Below are 6,970 nucleotides of genomic sequence, written 5' to 3' on the forward strand. Positions count from 1 at the left end.
TTTATATCGTCTCCTACCATATTCACACGGACATAGACGTGTCATAGTATTTGACCACGTCTCGTTTCAGATCTGGGATCACTGGTCGTGCATCAGGCTCGTAAGCCTTCAAACAACTTGGTGGGGCATGGCTGACTATCGTTGGTCAATCCTTCCTCCCCCTAACTGCACGCATCGTCCTCATCAGCGAAGCTAGGGTCCCGCATCGGCGTCATCGGCCTTCGGCAGCTTAGGTTTTGTGTGATTTTTCCCTCCTCATATGCATCACGTCAGCTATATTATCCGGTATCACTCATCCTATTTTACTTTCTAGTCTGTGTTTAAGTTTGGCCCAGCGTTCAGACTCGAACAAAGTGTCATTCGCATCGTGCATTTCTCCTTCATAATAGCCACACATTAGGCTGATGACTTTTCCTCTCTTTTAAAGATAGTTACGGAAGTAACCGTGTCCTGAGAGAAATTTCGCCATATAATAGTTTATTTTCCCATGCTTGCGGTTGAACCAGGTACTTAACTCATGGATCAACCTGTTGTTCCATCTCTCTCGGTGGTTGTTGCCACTCTCTTCAGCGTTGTTGCCATTCTCCCATGATCGCTGATCTGGCTTCAGCTTTTGCTGCAAGCTTTGTCATGTCAGTCTTCATGTAGATGACTTTGTTTTTCTCCTGGACCAGAAGATCGATCGGTATCGTCCCCGAAATTACTAAACTCGCTGTTTTGGATACTGTTCGATAAAAGTGCGATTTTGAGATTATAAAGGAAGTTAAATCGGACACGTACATGCTGTGAGATCCCGGAAAAAAGAGGACAAAGGGGTGTACCATTCACAGGATGTAAAGCGGTACACCCAAAGAAAAGAAGAGGAACCTAAAAATTATTTAGTTTATAAGAACGATTAGCAAAGTCCGAAAAAATGTAAAAAGTTGAAATTAATAATTAGGTAAATGGAATCGCCGTGAAAGCGTAACAATTAAAGAATAAGTAGATTAATTTAGAAACTGGTTCCAAATAAACAAAAATGAATAATCAAAATCGTTATAGAACCATTCAAAAAATAAAATAGGAATTATCAGGTTGAAAGAATTCTACAAAAGAGAGTAGGAATTCAGACTTTTATCCAAAAAAATGAACTCTACCCTTGTCTTACTAGACAAAAAAAGAAAAAAATATCATAGAATTAAAATAATTATAAAAAATAAAAGTAAGAAATCAATTACGAGGTCTAGAAGGCAAACATATATATATAGAATATAAAAATAAGAAATCAATTAAGAGGTCTAGAAAGAAAACATGTATATATAGAATATAAAAATAAGATAAACGAAACTGAAATTGAAATTTCCAACGACAAACTGATTATACGAAAGGAAACCACGACAGTGTACAAAAATAAATGCGAAAATATTCAGTCTAAAGTTGGCTTTCGATCGAACAAGATCTCGTAAAAATAAATTTGAAGTGAATAGTAGTGCTAAAGTTACGACGAAACAGAATCTGAGATTGCAAAAGAAACAAAAACAATGAATAACCAACTACAGGTAATTCAAACAGCCTAATCAATAAAAAACCCCCAGGTTCAACTAAAATAAATCATAACTAGAGACCTAATCAAAAGTTGTGTCCTCTTAATAGAAAATAAAGTGAATAGAAAAGCATTAACAAACTCTCAACTGAAATAGAATTCAATCTAATAACAATAACTAATACATTTTTTCTTTAAATAAACAAAATAAGACATATTATGGGGAACAAGTAACAATAATTTATTAAGATAAAAAGCAACGTCAACATTGTTTTTTTATTTTTAGATTCTAGAAGAACTCTAGGGTTCCAAAATTAGGACATATGTTATTTCTCTTATAAACACATGGGTATATGAATGAAACACTATTACCATGATAATAAAATAGAATAACGTGAATTACAGTATGTTAATTAAAAGAAAAATTTGAAACGATACAGTAATTGACTCACCAGTCCTTTTGCCTTGAATCTACCGTCCTATCGTCGCACAGTGGGGAAAAAAGTACCTTTTTGGACCAAAATCGACTGACAGTGCAATTTTTAACAGATTTTGATTTTCTTTTTTTAGAAATGACCATAAGGCGTCCAGTTATAACAAGTAACTGCAGATATTTCAATACGATTTAACGTAAATTTTTTATTAAACAAGAAATTTACAACTTTTTGTTGCTAAACTTTTCCGTGATACCACTTTTTCTAAGACTTTAAAATTCATTAAAAAAGGTCATAAGTCAATTAAATAAGTAACTAAAAATTATTTCTAGTAGGTTAGAGTATCTATAAAAGTTGTTAGTAATGTTACAAACAAATTAATTCACAAAAGTTATTATTCGTGATTCGCAATGATTAGCTAATTTTAACCGATAGCTTTTGTATAAAGTATCACAGATAATGATGTGCGCTTTCCATAAGTTATAAATAGATAATAATTTCCAATTATTTAAACAATTTTTATAAACAAATGTACATTTGGACCATTTTTTTATGAATATGATTGATTTTTTTGCGGAATCAACTTGAAATGTCTTACTAAAGACACCTGGCTGTAATATTTTTCATAGTGATCGAAAAGTGTTGATTATTTAAACAATGTTCATAAACAAATGCATATTTTGACCATTTTTTCATGTACAGGCTTGATTTTTTTTGTGGAATTATTTCGAAATGTCTTGCAAAAGACTCTTTGCTATTATATTTTTAATAGTGACAAAAACTGATGATTATTTAACCAATTTTCATAAACAATTGCACAATTTGACCATTTTCTCATGTATAGGCTTGATTTTTTTTGCAGAATCAATTTGAAATGTCTTGCAAAAGAATCCTTGCTGTCATATTGTTTATAGCCATTCGTGCTTCAGTGAGTGAAAATCGAGCTCACTTATTGGAGATTGTGATACTCTCAGCCATTTTTGACTTATGTGGGCCTTGAAAAGGGCCGTTTTCAGGTAGGCATTCGTGGTTCAGTAAGTAAGAATCGAGCTCACTCATTGAAGATTGTGATACTTTCAGCCATTTCTGACCCATGTGGCCCTGAAAAGGGCCGTTTTAAGGTAGGAATTTATGCTTCTGTAAGTAAGGATCGACCTGACTCCTTAGAGATTGTCATGCTTTCAGCCATTTCTGACAGAGGTTTCATCTTCCTGGATTCTACTTTTCTATAACTGCTTCCGTGAATAAGCAGCTTATGCACTGATGGTGGTATTTTATACCAAGGATAAAGATTTATGCAAAGATCAGCGGTTTTCAAACAGTAAGTCTTCAATTTCGCACAATTAAGGGCATGTGATACTTCGTCGTGTGGTCAATCGGGTACAGTTCCTCCGGCTTTTTTGATACAAAAATGAAAGCTTTTAAAAACTGAATAAGTAGATGCTATAAAATATCATAATGGACGTCCCCGAACTCTTTTTTGAGGGATAATAACAACAAAAATATATTGTGCTAAATAAAAATTTTATGCAGTATCTTGAGGTTACGTCGCTTTTCATCTCTGCCTTTCCGATAATTTGAAAATTATTGATGAAATAAACTTTTTTAATTGCCTACAAACAAGGTTAGTTCCGGGAGATTAGTTACTACGTTTATTTGTAAGTCCAACGTTTTCGGTCAAAAATATTGTGTAGTTTGGCACAAACGATCAGGAGAATTGTAACACACATAACCTCAAAATATACACACGTTGTTAGCAAAATCAAAATTTTTTTGAAAAATAAACACAAAAAAAGTATGTGGGGACGTCGGTTAGCATGTGCGCTAGCATTTCCAAAATTTTTAAGACAAAATATTTATTATTCTAGAAAAAAGGCTGGGGAAACCTAAAACTGGTAAAATCGACAATTTTCTAACTATCACATGCCCTTAACTATCCTTCTACACGTTATAACTTGTAATATACCGTAGAATCTGGTGATCAGATCTTGATACAAAGTGGTTATTTAGCAACCGATTTAGCTTTTCCCAAAAAGGAACGGGCAACATTTCTGGTATTTGTTGTTCCATAACCCTGCTTCATCACATTAACTGTGAAACCCAGTTTGGATCTTAATTGTATTCAAATACGTTCCTGTCTTGATTTTTTCATTTCCTTTTCTTCCTTTTTTCTTGTGGAAAACTTTTTAAAATCCATATTGTAGGAAACATGTAACAAATATTTCAGAACACAAATCCAGACATGCAACCTCGAGAGACCAAATTTATAATGTGCCTCATTGCATGGAATTTTAGCTGCATATGGTAAGTTGTTAACATGTTTTGATCCAACTCCACAAATATTGCAGCGAGAAGATGCTTTCTGTCCAGTTAGAATATTACATATCTTTCCATCAATCATCGTACTCTTCAAGTCAAAGCTTATATCAAAACTCATTCCACTGACACCAATGGAATAGATACGAACTTTTTCCAGCAGCTTTATGTGATAGTTGTACTCTTTCTTTACAAGAAAATAAGTTTCTTTAAGGAAATTAAATTTAATTATCCTACAGAAATTGACAGATGAAGGTGTTTTGTTCGTTCAAATAATATCATCATCTGCTTTTAATTGAAGAGGGACGAAGGAAATCAAAAAGAAAGATTTATCCGTGAAAAGGCTCTTATGATAGCTGATGCTTTTTTCACTCTCAGAATTACTGTTATAAGATTCATCGTTTGCATCCACATCATCACTCTTCTTTGACCACTTTTGCCGTGTCATCTGATGCGCAGAAGCACCGTCCATACCTCACTTTGCAAAGAGCACTAGTTTTTTACCAAAAAGATTAGCGAGATTATCTTTTTCCATTTACTACAAGATTCGCTTAACTGTATGACCCAGTGAACTTATGAAATGGACACTTGCTCCTAAATTAGATGTCTCTATATGCTCACCGTTTCCTGGATAACAAGCTTTTTTCGCTTCGGAGATCTTTTAATACGGCGGATATGAATCATTGCCAGTTATTTCTTTATTGCACTTTGTTAGCTTTTCGTATTTCCTCTTCAACAGACCTAAATCCACGTACATCGCTAAGATTCTTTGCAATTTATGCTCGTCATCATGTTCCTTACGATACTGCGTCCCAGATTCGCTATCGGACTTATTTTTGATCAATCAAAGTGCTTTGGAGAATTCTTCCTTGCTATAATTTAAAGCAAGTTCTTGGACGCTTCTAAGAATGCAGCATGATTTTGAACAAACAATGCTTTTTTCCTACAGATACTTTTCCCTTTTCTATTATACAAAAGCATAAAAGAGTCAACCAATTTTTTTCTTATAACCATTAACTGACTTTCATCAAGAGAAGACGTAGCATTAATATTATTCAAAATCAAATCTACTTTGTTACATTTTGATTGTGGATCGCTATTCCAAATGATGTCACATAAGTGCTGATTTTTTATTCTGTATTCCATGTTAAAAAATACTTCGAAGGATTCCCTCAATATCTCCGTAGAAACACGCAGTCTATTTGTGAACGTCTTCTATGAAGCAAAATAAAACAAATGCAGAAAAACAAATCAACAACGACTTGAAGTTGCTCCTGCTACATTCAACTGTTTTTTGGTATAGTTAATACCAAAAACAATTTATGTGTAGCTGCAGCAACTTTAAGTCGTTCCTGATTTTGTTTGCTTCATTTGTTTTATTTTATTTCAATAAAGATTTATTTATTGACACTGAAAATTATTTTTAGTTGCTTATTTAATTTATTTATGACCTTTTTTAATGAATTTGAAAGTCTAAGAAAAAATGGTATCACGAAAAAGTTTAGCAACAAAAGTTGTAACTTTGTTGTTAAATAAAAAATTTTCGTTAAGTCGAATTAAAATATCCGCAGTTACTTATTATAACTGGAAGCCTTACGGTCATTTATAAAAAAAACATCAGAATCCGTTAAGAATTGCACTGTCGGTCGATTTTTTTCCAAAAAATGTGCTTTTTCCGCACTGTGCGTCGTGGTGTGGAACAGTTTCCTTTTTATGTTTGACGGTGAAATAGGCGCGAATTTAGTTACAGAGTTTTTTTCTCTTTACTAATTGTTAAAATTATAATTAGTGCGAATGATGCACACAGCACACACGCGATTCACCTTTTTTCTCAATTCGCCTTAAGGCCATGTGATAAGTATAACAGCTGATCAAGTCAGCCCTAAGATCAATATTTTTTCACCCATATTGAAAAATAAAAGTTTAAATAACGCGGAATTTTTTTTTTGGAAAATGTTAATAAATATTAAAGGATTGTTTGTGGTCTTGCAAAGAGTTGGAGGAAGAAAACAGTTTATTTATGCAAATAATGGTTTTCGACGGATACATTTAGATTTTACAGCAGAAGTGTGACTTTTACATGGACATAGGAAACAAGGGACTAGGCATGTCATTGCGGGGGTGATGCAATGAGGGGGGAGGTCCGCCACCTTTTGGTGTCCCGCGAAAAACATGGCAGCGCCCACATGTTTATATTTTCATGCACAGTTTGTCGGCAAAATTGCTCGTGCGCATAATCAAATGGCACATCGTAAGATGGCGGTTCTCCCCACTCATGTAATTCCCCCCCCTCCTCCCGTGAATGCAACCCTGCTCACCCAAGTTAGGATGGCATGTCTAGTCTCGTGTTTCCTATGTCCATGGACTTTTAACTTTCTCTGACGGTAATCATGCAATCTGCTTTACTTACAGACCCCTAGAAGTTCGAAGTTGTCTACTGGCTGCGCTAGTGCTGCTTTGACACAGCTGATGTCAGACTGATACGTATGTCAGACCAAACATGTTTATTTGCATTTCAAGTGCAAACATTAGTTTTTGAATGATTTTTGCATAATGTTCGTGAGCGATTTTTGTTGTTTTGTTCTTGCATGCCTTCTACGAGGGTAGTTCAATAAGTCCTTAGAATGAAGTATAAAAACAATTTTTTTTGGGTAAATTTTTTTTTATTTTTCAGCATAATCTCCTTGGAGCTCTATAC

This window comes from Belonocnema kinseyi, chromosome 1 (assembly GCF_010883055.1).
Source record: "Belonocnema kinseyi isolate 2016_QV_RU_SX_M_011 chromosome 1, B_treatae_v1, whole genome shotgun sequence".
NCBI classification, from domain to species: domain Eukaryota; kingdom Metazoa; phylum Arthropoda; class Insecta; order Hymenoptera; family Cynipidae; genus Belonocnema; species Belonocnema kinseyi.